At 36.1% G+C, this 14,515-nt stretch overlaps 1 long non-coding RNA gene across 3 annotated transcripts; it reads left to right on the top strand.

The window, feature by feature from the left end:
• Nucleotides 1–145: 145 nt before the first annotated feature.
• LOC138701150 (uncharacterized) lies at nucleotides 146–14,277 on the top strand. 3 transcript variants are annotated; one of them, XR_011332463.1, is made up of 6 exons: nucleotides 146–239; nucleotides 1,506–1,556; nucleotides 1,904–2,072; nucleotides 6,310–6,556; nucleotides 8,296–8,447; nucleotides 14,018–14,277. It is a non-coding gene; the product is annotated as an uncharacterized lncRNA (long non-coding RNA). The 3 variants fall into 3 exon arrangements; XR_011332462.1 differs by lacking the exon at nucleotides 146–239 and adding an exon at nucleotides 246–531; XR_011332461.1 differs by lacking the exon at nucleotides 146–239 and having other exon boundaries at nucleotides 246–1,556.
• The last annotated feature ends 238 nt before the right edge of the window (nucleotides 14,278–14,515 follow it).

Raw genomic sequence — 14,515 nt, 5'->3', positions numbered from 1 at the left:
ATTATGCTGCAAAACGGCAGGTGTTTACTAAGTGTATCAAATTACATCCGGAATTAATATTGTCACGGCCAACGAATTACTATTTAATAGTATAATTCATTGATTAGGCAGCCAAAGTTTTAAAAGAAATTTGGCAGTGGGAAGTAATACTGATAATATCCATACAACATTTTCCCATAGGATTGTAAGTTGTAATGAATTTGATTCACACAGCCATCACTTTGACGTTTTGTATTTCGGTGAGTGGAGTGGATGTGTATGTTGTACAGATTGTAGCGTATTAATTGAACTTTACAACATATTATATTTTAGTTATAAGTACACATTTAGTGCTCTAAATTGACATTCAGGACATTGTTTCACAAAATAGTAACTTTCATAGCTCAATACAGTGGACAAAGTGATGTCAGAAATTGCTTAATTTTTTCCTGTAATGGCGAATACTTGACCTTCTTTCACCCATGTGAAGCAAGTTGTGTAGACCAATTTACTGACAGTCAGTTTACTTAATATGATTTCTACAGTATTACGGTAAGGTTAGGTTTGTTTCGGCGTATAGTTAAATTTAAGATAAAAATTAAATAGTGGTCGACCATTATAAAGCTAATAAACGGACATTACTGACTTTAACATCTGTATTGGGCCGATTGGGCTCCTATAGGTACAGTAGTAATTCTGTCAGGTAAAAGTCTGCGTTTATATAATCAATTCTAGTTTTAGGAAGTGCTAAAGAAAAGGGATTTCTCTCTCTTTAAAACTCGATAGTCTCTGTCGAATTTGAAACCACGTTCCTCGGATCCAGTGACGAGCAAGACCGCTGGACTACTACCGATCACGACCGAGTTTGACTGTTTAACACACACATGTGATATAAAAGTACAAATACATAATACCAGTTAATATTTCCAAAACTACTAGTAATTCAGTATAACTAGTTCTAGTGCATATGTCACGAAATCATAACATTTCGACGAATAGGCGCACCCCTGTGTGCATTTAATCAGTTGGTACAAGACTAAGAACTTACAAGTGCGATAAATGATTTTGCAACAATATTGTAGATTACCATATTCACCAAGCACTTTTTATTCGTCTTTGAAAAACTAGGCCTAGCTATTTCACTATGGAAATGTGCGAACGATTCCGGTCGAGCAGAAATGTAGGTAGCCTATGCACCCAGGACCATAATGGATTCCATCTAGAAACGTCTCTCATCATCATTGTCCTGAGTTAAAAATGCTTAGTTTTGCGATTTGTGCTTAGAAGATTTAGTGGTACCACAATACTGAACCGGCACTCTATTCAAAACTAGAGCTACAGATGTCCAGCCTGGACAGTAATGATGAAATTAGTTTTGACTTTTCGTCCATGTATCTACTTTCTTTTGGATATATTATGAAACATTTACTCATCAGTAACATTAATTTTATGGTTGTAGCTAGCTCAGTATTGGTCTTGTGTAATATGGAAAGTAAATGATATTCTCTTATCACTTTGCTTTTCAGTGGCTGGTGCCCCAGTGTATGTCCAAAACAACAGCCTAATTACCTACTTGGGTAAGTGTCAAGTCCTATGCGCATTTGTGTACGAGAGTTCTAACAAAATTAGGTAGAAATCTTTTTTGAAAAGTCAAATCCAAGTTGCTACCCTAAAGATTGGCCAAACTGTGTCCAAAAGAAACTGAAAAACCTGTATTTGAATATCAGCAAGGCCTAAAAACTCAGTAATTAGTTACTTTCGTCATTTTTACGATTGTGTTAACACTAGTAGGTTGGACACCACACTTTCCATTATGGTACAATAATAATAATAATAATAATAATAATAATAATAATTCGTGACATTTTTCGAACAAGTGCAACTATCGTCTGTATATATAGGCCTATATAATTTATGTTCACAGGACCATCCTCAACGATAGTGAATACACGGGCTTTGAGTTTTGGTCTTCCTTAAACGAACTACAAGAACTCAACCATTCTCCTCTACGTCTTTAGCGAATGGCGTGTGTAGTTCATCTCTTCTGCATGCACCACAAACGGCCATCCATGCACCAACGTTACAAAAATAAAGTACGTTTAAGTATATACACTTATAATTAATTCTGGAGGAAAACCTTTTCATGGATTTTAAAAGTTCTGAGCGTGTATTATTAGTCTATATTCAATTCCCATAAATGTTCTACCGACTGAGCTACCCAGGAATGTACCAGACACTGACGTTCCTGGGTAGCTCAGTCAGTAGAGTGTTGGTGCACTCAATCAAAGATCCCAAGTTCGATACCTGGCCCCGGAACAATTTTTCCCTTGAAATTATTAAATCAGCTTCACAGGGAGCTATATGAAAGTCAGATTTGCAAGCTTATTATCAGGGAAAGGATTTATATGTAAATACATATTTACTTATAAAGCTAATATAATTTATATTTTGCATTATCTTTATGTTTCACAATGTGTAGGGTTGAAAAATCCTACTTTTATTTTCCATATTTTTCCATATTTTAGAGTTTAGTACATATTTTCGTTAATTTCCATATATTTTCCATATTTCATATAAAACAGTCCATATTATATTAGGTTTAACAATAAAACAAAACAAAATTCCATTAACTTTTAAAAATACATTTCAACAATAGAGATTTAAACACATGTTCAGTAATCCCTTTAACATCAGAGTTATTTGAAAATTAGCAGTCCTATCAACAATGGGAAAGTAAGTTACAAAACTGTATTAATTTAATTTAAAATTTTTAACAGACTTCAGTTGTGCAGCTCAACAGTTAAATGCCAGTCAGAGTACACATAGGTTCAGTTTTGTAAATCATACTATAAAGACGGTAAATATGCCAAAAGTACGTCATTCAGTCAATTTAAAATCAAAACTAACAAGTTACATTTCAGAATTTAAAGAAGATGGTTTATCAACTGACAATAAAATATTATTTTGTAATTTGTGTCAGTGTGCAGTATCATCTACACAAAAGTTCCTGGTGCAACAACACATTACAACTAGTAAACATCAGGCCAACAAACAACTAAATTCCAAGCAGAGACAATTGTTTTTAACACAACCAACAACATCGAATGTAAGATCTGAGTTTAACATCGACCTGTGCCGTTCTCTCATCTCTGCTGATATTCCTCTCTACAAACTAAAGAATAAGGTCTTCAGGGAATTCCTTGAAAAATATACTCAACATACAATCCCGGATGAAGGAAGACGTATGCTCCATCCATCTACGATGAGACAATACAGAAGATAAGAGATGAAATTAAAGATAGTTCAATTTGGGTTTCCATTGATGAGACTCCCGACAAAGAAGGTAGACTTGTTGGTAATGTAGTTATCGGTTTGTTAAGTGAACAATATTCTGAACGAATTCTTTTACATTGTGATGTTCTAGAAAAGTGCAATAACAAAACTATAGTTAAACTGTTCAACGAAGCTATGGGTATCCTGTGGCCAAAGGGTATTATGTACGATAATGTGTTATTCTTTATTAGCGATGCTGCCCCTTATATGGTCAAAGCTGGACAAGCATTATCTGTTGTATATCCTAAATTGACTCATTTTACTTGTGTGGCGCATGCATTTCATCGTGTGGCAGAAGTGGTCAGAGACAATTTCCCTAAAGTAGATTTGTTGATTTCATCAGTGAAAAAAGTATTTCTCAAAGCTCCCAGTAGAGTTAACGTGTTGAAAGAAATGTACCCTGAAATTCCATTGCCACCAAAGCCAATTTTAACTAGATGGGGTACATGGCTAGAAGCAGTTGAATATTATGCCGAACATATAGACTCTATTAACAATGTTCTCCTTGCATTGGACTCTGAAGATGCAGTCTCAATTGATACTGCGAAAACAGTTACCTGTGACATAAGTGTGAAGAATGACTTAGCTCACATTCAGCATACATTTTCATGCATCATAAAAACGCTCAAAAGTCTCCAAAATAGGCACCTTTCACTATCTGAAAGTTTTGAAATTATAAATAGTACTGTGGAACAACTGAATCGTGGTAGAGGTAAAGTTGCAGATGCAGTAAGAGCTAAGGTGGACACTGTACTTTCAAAAAACCCTGGATATGAAGAACTACAAAAGGTTGTTGCTGTGATGAGTGGTGAATCAACAGTGAAGATTAACTTGGACTTATCCCCAGCAGACATTGTGAAATTGAATTATGTACCAGTTACTTCTTGTGACGTCGAACGCTCTTTTAGTCAGTATAAATCTATCCTCAGAGACAATAGAAGAAGATTCACTTTTCAGCACTTGAAAGAAATGTTTGTAACCTATTGTTATGGTAACAGACAATAAAAATTGTGTTTTGTTGAAACTACATTGGAAGATAAGGTACGTCCATTATATTTTTTGTTTAGTTTGATTAAAATGTACCAATATTTAACGTACATAGTCATTTTTTTATAATTTTAAGTCCATATTTAATTCCATATTTTGGTAAAAATCCATATTTAATTCCATATTTTGGTAAAAATAACTACATATATATTTACATATTTCATATATTTTTAGTCCATATAAATCCGTTCCCTGCTTATTATTATTAGAGTTTGGATGTTCATGACATATCACATTTTCATTCAGGACTTTTTCATTCTAAACTGCAACTGAATATTAAGGAATCATGGCTTTCAGAATGAATAAATCATCATCCTCACAGGTTGTAGTCCTTTGAGGAACTGTTACGGTCTGCCAAAGTTTTCTTACTATTGTTTTTGAGGTTGTCCCAACGACCTTTTTGCTATTGAATTATAATTGAGGATTGCTTTTGGTATTCTATTGTTTGACAATCGATTTACATATTGGAACCAATTGGCTTGATATTGATGTATGTGAACCAGAACAGGTATCATTTGGAGCTCGTTCAAGACATCTTCATTTCTTTTCCTGTCCCATTTCATATAACCTGCTGTACAGCATATGAATTTCATGTCACTGGCAGTAATGCGATTTTCATAACGTCTCCGAAGAGTCCAAGTCTCACAGCCATAACACAGAACAGGTCTCCCCAAAGTTTTATAGAGGTGGAGGCATGTATGTCTTTGGACTAATGATGGTTTCATAATGCTGTTGATGATGCTCAAAGATTTTAAATTAAAGAATTTTGTCTGGTATATCTGATTCTGCCATAAATGATTTTTATAACCATTGAATTCATTTACTCTTTCTGGTATTTGATTACTGAGAACAGATTTTGCTTGGTATTGGTTCTTTGCAGTAAAAAGCCACAACTTTAAATTTAGCCTATCTGTAGGAATTTACATTAAATACGTATCTGCTGTTGATTTGAAATCAGTAGAATAAATAAATAAATAAATACTGCAAATAAATGAATCAATGAACGAGTAAATGAATGAATGAATAAATAAATAAATATTTTCATTATATTTAGGAGATAAAGTTCTTTTGTGTTTTTTAAACTTATTTTAAGATGACTGAACTTCTAAGAAAATATTACTATTTGGCATTACTGTAGTTGGTATTTGGTCAAGGAGAACTGCAGTAATGGCAGTTTCAACCGTTGGTGGTTAAAGCAACAGTAAATTCAGGTAGCCCCAGCATTTCTGAAGATAAATTATTAAAATTTGTGCATATTACATGTCAAAATTGAGGAATGTTAGAATTTGATTTGTCCACACCTGTGGAGTAATGGTCAGCGCGTCTGGCCGCGAAACCAGGTGGCCCGGGTTCGAATCCTGGTCGGGGCAAGTTACCAGGTTGAGGTTTTTTCTGGGGTTTTCCCTCAACCCAATACGAGCAAATGCTGGGTAACTTTCGGTGCTGGACCCCGGACTCATTTCACCGACATTATCACCTTCATATCATTCAGACGCTAAATAACCTAGATGTTGATACAGCGTCGTAAAATAACCCAAAAAAAATTTGATTATTCACATCTGGATAGAGTGGAGCAGTTCTTTGCGAACTGAGCTTGCAAGCTCATAAGTTCATAACCTCATACTAACGTATTTCTCGCTACTTTAGGTTATGAATATCCAAATTCTACTTATGACATAACATACCAATTTGAAATCTTAGGGGTGCTATTCATAGACATTTCGCTAGTCCGCGCTACGAGCGTGCTAAACTAGCCCCGGCTATTGACTGATTACTTGTACAGGATTCATATATCATATATCATATCGCTAACACTGGTTTATGAATACGAAAAACGTTAGTTCGCTGATCATCCACCGGAAGCCCGCACTAAGAATGTCTATGAATACGGCCCTTAGAGATTTATGGGTGAAGTGCTATCTGTATGCATTATTGTCTGAACCTCTACAGGACAGTAACAGCAACTCCAACATCCACGGACTTGGTGTAGGACATGGTAGCTGCAGGCTTGCACCAAAAGATCCTTCCACCCAGCTCTACAAGGACACCAACTACAGCTGTGGAGGCTAATCGTGATGTCTCTGGCCATGGTGAAGTTTGCGTCATTGTTCCTGTGCAGTACTCTGCTACTGCAGCCTGAGGAAACGACTTCTGACACAGCTGATGTAACAGCACCTGGCAGCCACTGTGTATAAAAGTAGGTATACAGCATTGTTTGGTTTTTCACTTTCGTTGCTCATTGGTTGAATTATCAGCCATAATTGGACGGAGTTACGCAATAATAGACCATCCAACAATTTGATAAAAAATTAGATATTTGCACAAATCTGTTGATTGCAGGCTAATTTAACTCGGAAAAAATCAAGAATGCGAGACCTGAATTTTGCTGCTATTTATAAGCAAAAATTCGTTTATTGCATAAAATTCATTTATTTATTTTGCTTTGAAATATTAAATTAACTGCTGGTCTCTTATTAAAAATAGGTTAGCCATTTTTGGTATTATTTGTGCTATTTTTTGTCATCATCATCATCATCATATCCGTCATGTATTAGACCCTACAGGATCTGTTACGGTCTCATGCCAGCGCTTTCGTGGTCTTCCCAATTTCCTCTTTCCTATTGGTACATAAGTAAGAATCTGTTTAGACCATCTAATGCGATCCATCCTTTCGACATGTTTTTTCCACTGAAGTCGATATTGTTGAACAAAATTAACTATAGGATCCATTTTTAATTCCTGCAATATGTCCACATTTTTACGGTGTTCCAGCAAAGAGCATCCTGCTGTTCGTCTCATGAACCTCATTTCAGCTGTCGTCAGCCTTTGCTCCTCAGCTTTTCTGATTGTCCATGTCTCGCTACCGTAGGTGAGGACTGGTCGATCTAGTGTTTTATATACCTTTAGCCTTGTATGTTTCTGAACATGGGATGATTTGAAGACGGCGTTAATTACACCAGTGATTTTTATAAATTTAGATATTTTGTTCGACATATCTTCATCAGTGATGTAAGAGAGGTTATAACCTAAATAGTTAAAGGAATTAACACGTTCAATTAAACTATTATTTATCATGATCTTACTTGGAATTGGATTCTCTCCCGAAAATGCCATGACTTTTGTTTTCTCTTTTGAGATTTCCATATTGAAATCTGAGGCAGTTATTTGCAAATTATAAATGGCTCTTTGTAAAGCATCCTCTGTTTTAGCGATAATAACCTGTTCGTCGGCAAACATTAGTGTATCGAGAACTATTTTTTGTAATAGTACGAATGTTAAATACTTCTTGCATAAAATGTTTTATAAAAAACAGATTTATTTCAATAACCAATATCTCGAAACAGGTTTCTGGCGCTTGGTCTCTTATTGCGTAACACCGTTCAATTGAAGACTGGACATAAAAAAAGCTGTAAATGCCAAAGAGACAACCCATAGAAAACAGAACTTTCTTATGTGACTAGTAATGTAATATCATACATTTTGCACATCTGTGAGAGAAACTAAGGCCTAAATAAAAATGAGTCTCCTTTTTTTTTTTTAATTAATTTGCAACAATATAGGCACTTACAGACTTTATGTCCTGTCTTTAATTGAAGAGCTCAGTGGAAAAGGGGCCCATACCACAAAAACTAAGTTTCGTAGGAAAAGCATGTATTTCACTGATATTCTCTCTCAAGTGAAAAAGTGGCATTTATAAATACTTACAATGTCCGGTAGGCACATGTCACAAGATTGGAAGTTCATATGAAAGGTCCTAAATGCCAATATCTGTCGGATTATTGAAACAACTAAAAATCATTGTGTACAAACATCACCATGACAACATCAAGACCTACAATATTCCTAGTTAGTGTTATTCCTAATGTATAGATTTATCATAAGAAATCATGAAAAAGAATATTAACAATAATGTATACCTACTTTTGTCCATTCTAGTATGCTGCACCGTCTAACCTTCTGGGCGCCCATTATGCAGTAAGCCTCAAGCATTCAGGTGCTGGTGACCAGCATGTAGGTGGTGCTGTGCCTGAGTAAACTACACCACATGGAGATGCTTCTGGTACAGTCTACACACTCAAGAATACAAGGTGAGATTGGGGGCTCTTAATATATTAATATTATTTTACTTCCTCATTGTATAAAGTATAAAGAGAAAATATTGGTGTTGGAAAAAAAAGTGTAATTTCGAGATTTTCACAGAAATACACGTAAGCATCTCTGATAATGAAAATGTATTTTTATATATGCTGTCTGTGTACAACAATTTCTTCTATAGTATTGGACGGTTTGTGTTCAGATTCACTATCTGTGAGTCCCTTTATTCAGGAATGACACACATGAAAAATTTTGTTGTGATAAATTAATGGGTCATTATTTGAAACAAAGAACATAGTGATGCTTCACTTCAAGGTTTGGCAGTGAAAATAAGAGATAACGCTATTGTTGATGGATTTGCTCTGATAGGCTGCACTGTGTGAGCTAAGTGTGCACAGAGTCGACTCCAGGCTAGTTGAAACTCTATAAGAAGTATGGAGTGTATGGCAATGAACAAGTCATCCTAATGGCCAAGCATGAAACTACTATCCATTGCTATGGCCCAGACTGTTGGTGTCTAATGTATAATCAAACTCGCTGTAAAGGAAAATGTAATGAAATGTTTACTAGGAGCCTGAAGATCTGCACCAACCATGAACTCTTTATTGGAGAACCAAAATCTAACGTAATTGAACTTGTGACTTTGGAAAGAAGAACCTTAAAATGGGTAACTGAACTTCTGACGAGAGACTGCCATCTGAACAAGCATCTACACCACATACTGGGCCTCAGTAATGACACAACTTGTAGGTTATGGGGGATGAATATTGAGTCATCACCCACATTTTACTGGATTTGCCAAGTCTAAGCCACATCAAGCATCGTTATCTCAGGAAACACATGCTGTCTCCAAAAAAACTTCAGGAGAGAGAACCCAGTAGCATCGCAAAGTTGGTCACACACTGCAGTCTTCTGGATTGATTTCCAGTTTATGGGATGCACAATGGATCATTGCCACAAGCTTCAAGTAACCCTTGATGACATTGGCGTGCATTTCTACCATGGGCTATCTCAATTTTTATCCACGATCGCTGCTCAAGTTTGGTAAACATGCTTTAGAGCAGTTAAAAATAGCGCTCTACATTTAACCACGTACATTAACAACATGTTGTCATAGCAACTGGTTTTATCATTCAATACATCGACAATATTTCCAACTACGATCATCAGTTGTCTCATATCACATGCAAATGCACATGACCCATTCCCAGTAGTGTTGCCACTACTTTATTTACAACCCATGTATAAATAGTTTATCTATGAGGAGGAAAGTACATACATCTCTTTCACACAAGAGGAGTTATGGAAAGTTCTGCCTCGAACCAGGGACTCCACTGGTCAGTGAAGCAGTGCTGTGTAGGAAAGCTTTAAATGAATGAAATTTCACATCGTGTTTCGTATTACATTGTTTTCTTGCTAGTCTATTCATTGTACTTCTAATCCTGATGTCAACAAAACAAATTATATTCATCTGTGATTGAAGCAGTAACATGTGATATTGGTAGTACTTTCAAATGCCATGTGATAAGATACAAGTACTGCATCATTAAAATGGCCCACAAGTGAGGCTAATGTATTTCACTCACTATCAAAGCTTCAAATTTATACAGATGGATTGCTCACAGATACTTAAACAGGTGCAGGGGCTGGGACAACATGTTTTTGTTCTCATTTTACTATTTGGCAGGGCTGGAAACTACCAATTTTGACAGTGAAATCTTAGCAATATGGAATGCTGTACAAAACCCTCTGTTTCGAATTGAAACATCGAAAAAGCAAAAACAGTTATACTTTTGGATTGCAAAGCAGCCATTTGGGCTCTAGCCAAAGATGTAAATTCAACCTTAATGCAGAATATTAATGTTTATCACTCGGCTCCAGGGGGAAGAAAAAAAAATACTTTTCCAGTAGATTCCTTCTCATTTCGGTTAAAGCTTACATTCAATTATACATTAAAATCTATTATAAAAAGGCGAATACAGTTTCATTTTAACGAATATTTACAAGGATAAAACAACAAAAACACTTAATAGTAGAAAACTCATACCATAATATCGACGGAGATCTGCAGTGGCGATTTTGAGACTGCTGACAGGACAAGATTGTCTGCAAAGCATCTATATCGACTACACATTATCAAATCTCCAAACTGCTTGTTACATGTCTTTGAGAAGATACCATGGATGATTGATACCTTGTATCCTCTAGAGCCCTCACAGCAGAAGACAACACTGTATAAAAGTTTTGAAAAACTAGATCTCTAATGGCTTCATTATTAGATGCAACACTACAATAGAAATCAACCAATCAACCCTCCAATCTGTTTTCATGGACCAATTAAGAATGAGGGCCATTAATGCTGTAAATGTGGTAAACATTTTTAGTATGCAAGTGATGTCAAGATACATGTCATGAGAAAGGAATGGATGACAAAATATTCGCAAATCTATTCTTAAAAACTAACAAGATAAATATTGGGATGGTATAGACGTGGAAGACATCTGGCTGAGCATGCGTATTTTCACCCAACTCCCACTCTACACAGCAGTGTAAAATATTAGGCCTATCAGTTGTCTATTTCTGATAGAGGTCTCTATGTGCATTATCTTTTATTCTTTATGAAAGTATGAAAGGTACCATATGACAAGTTACCAAAGGGAAAACCAATATTGTTTTGAAATGATGAATGTAGGACCATGATAAAGACAACAAGAACCATGACAAAGACGAGGGTTTGAGATCACAATAAGAACCACGACAAAAGTAGCAGGGATCATGATAAGGATCACGACAAAGACTGCAAAGAATCATGATAAGAACCATGACAAAGACAACAGGGACCAAGATCACAATGACCACAGTAAGGACCACAACAAAGATGGCAAGGATCACAATAAGGACCACAAGAACAAAGACACAATGACATGACAAAAAGGACCACGACAAAGATAGCAAGGATTATTTACAGTAAGAACCCTGAGAAGACAACAAGGACCATGACAAGAACAACGAAAAGGACCATAATAAGGACCAAGTTAACCATGACACAAGGAACAATTAAGGACCATGAGACAAAGACAACAAGCATCATGATAAGGACCACATTAAAGATGGCAAGGATCATGATAAGAACTATGACAGACAACAAGGACCACAATCATGATATGGACCATGATAAGGATCATGACAAAAATGGCAAGGATCCAATTAGGACCATGATAAGAGCCACAATAAAGACAGCAAGGACCATGATAAAGATCATGACATGAACCATGACAAAGGCAAGGAACAAGGACCATGGTCCTTGTGATCCTCATATTGGACCTTGTGCTTCTTGCCACAGTCCTTGTCATGGTGCTTGTTGTCTTCGGCGTTGTCATTGTTGTGGATGTGGTCCTCATCATGATCCTATATTTGTCATTTTAAAATAATATTGTTTTCCCCATTTGGCAAGTGACTTGTGAAACACAGTAATCTACGTCCTCATTGTAGGGTCTTAAAAGCAGTATGGCAGTCTGACTGATTCAGGATCTTGTGTTCGAGTGCCATGAAAATAATATTTAAGGTGACCTGTATGTGTTCTGAAGTCTAGAGAAGAAGAAGTCAGGGCCCTCACTTACAGGCTTTCCCTCTTAGAATGTCTTTCTAAATGGCCAGGGCTATGACACCCTAGGCATTTTACTGTCTCACAGTCTGTGTGTGAAAGTGACGTTTTATGTCAGGTGATTTATGAAGACGATAATGTGGTACCTCAGTGTGCGAGTATATGATGTCGTCTCCAACAAAAACAAGTACCCATATGTTCACTGATGCTACTCAAAGAAATATAGGCAATTAACAATCATGTCGATCACAGTATTTTCTCTTTATACTTTACATGAGATAAACGAAAAGATGTGACATGTCATACCCTCATAACTATGTTCCATATCTTCATGTAGAACTGTGTGGATGCAATCTCCAGTTGACAAGTGCAAAAACTTGCTTTTCTTGCCTTTCCCCTTCTCTTCTCCCTGTTTCCCTTGTATTCTTGTCTTCTAATTTCTGACTGCAACATGCTGTTGCATTTTTTCGTGATGATAAATTCCCAAGTTACCCACCCCATTGCTGCCCAATACTTAATCTGGAGAAAAATGTAGGTCTATGTGAAACTGCAAAGTGGCACTGAGAAGGAAAATTGAAGTGTGTTATTAGTGAATATTGCCTATAAACCTTGTTTTAACATATATTCCATGTATATATTTTGTTCGAGACAATGGCTATGAAGTACAGTTCCAGACATATAATTGTTCTAAAATCACTATAGCTTGACAACTTGAAGTAAAAACCTCTTAAAATATGCCAGTGTCTGGTCTCTGTTATCCGAGAGGGCATGTGTAGGTGTCCCTGCCAATAGAAGATTGCCACAATTACAGATTTTCCATTCCTTTTCTGACTTGGCCAGGAAGGTTCCATAACTAGTATAGCAAGCAACTATTCATCTGCTGATTTTATCTGTCAGCAGGTGTAACGAACTAAATAGACTCAATGATACAGGGTTATGCAGAGAGAATAGTCTGATTTGAGTTATATAGTACGGAGCAGTCTGTGCTTGCGTAGCATATGTATATGGAATGTCTGTCATTGCAGTTATGTCTGTGTGAACTGCAGAGCACTGTTCTTTTGCTCTAGAAACTTAACAAATACAAGTCTCCATTACAGTTCAAAAAATCTTTCGTCACCATTTCAGGTTGAGATGTTCCAAAGTTCCTGATCACTGAACAATTGTAAAGTGGGTGAACAGTTTTGTAACACTGCTCTAGCCTTAAGATGAAAAGTCGGGATGTCTAAGTTCATAACGGACCCCTGTGTGAGTGTAGGAAACCTTTCAAGCATCCAAAGTAATCATACCCGTGTCATATTTCAAGAAACAGTAACTGTTGTCTCTAATGACTAAATGGCACACCTTTACCTATGTTTCACGATATGTTCCAATAAATTGCTGTACTAACAATATGCTGGTCTGTTTATATTCTACTATTCTTTCTGTGCAACCCTGAATAACATGCTTGGAAGCTTGACACTGCTGATTCTAGCTGAATGTATTTTGTCAGTGTAGAAATTCCAAAATATTATCAGCTACTTCACATAGAATGTCTATAAAGTATTATTTGAAACCACATTAGCTTGTGTACAAATTGCAGTGCATCGGACAGTGTTGCACTTGCATCTCTTTTCTCCCTTTTAGTGCTGGAAATGATTAAGCCATGGTTTCACTTCTGTTTGTCAAGCTGTAGTTTCTGAAATACTGTGTATATCTTATAGTCACAGTTAATAACTGCGTGTTCTGGAAATACAGCTTAATTTCTGGGGGCAGAAGTGAAATTTGTGTTGTACAAAGCATGTGGCAAATTCTTTTAAGTTCTACTTTCGCCAACATTTAATTTTCTCTGCAAACTTTGAATTCAAGAGCCCATGTGCAAGGAAGCAAGTTTCCACTAATTCCCTGATATTGCTGATTCTGTTTTTGCACTGTCAAATAAATGGTTTAAGTTTCTTATCAGTTTTTAATTTTTTTTTCCAGATTTGCTGCATACACCACTGGACATTGCATGACTTCAGTACAACTACACATCTCGAGGAAAAGTTATCAGCTTCAAGTGCCAAAGAGCAACAGCATCTGTTCAGTGAATACTTTGCATGAACTCAGCAAATATGCTTGTTGTGACTTCTAAGTGCAATATGTGGACAGAATGATAAGTTATGTTGAAAGTATTTTTTAGTTTGTGTAACTATTTGACAGATGTAATTTCTAGAATAATAAATTGTGATGATTGTAAGCAGGATTTGTATGTATATGCTGTAGAACTCCCTCTAAATTTTTTTAAATTTTCCCGCCAAAAAAGATAGAATATGTACACCACAGGTGCCTTACATAGTAGCTGGAGGTCTGCACATTGTGGACTTGAGTTAGTGAAAATTCATTTGTTTTTAAACTGTTCCATTTACATGAAACACTAGAGAACTCTGGTGTACAAACTGTACACTATATGCTGAACTTAAACATTTGGCAGTACTGAAT

This window comes from Periplaneta americana, chromosome 6, assembly GCF_040183065.1.
Source record: "Periplaneta americana isolate PAMFEO1 chromosome 6, P.americana_PAMFEO1_priV1, whole genome shotgun sequence".
In the NCBI taxonomy this organism is placed as follows: Eukaryota; Metazoa; Arthropoda; class Insecta; order Blattodea; family Blattidae; genus Periplaneta; species Periplaneta americana.
This window is presented reverse-complemented; position numbering and strand designations above follow the sequence as displayed.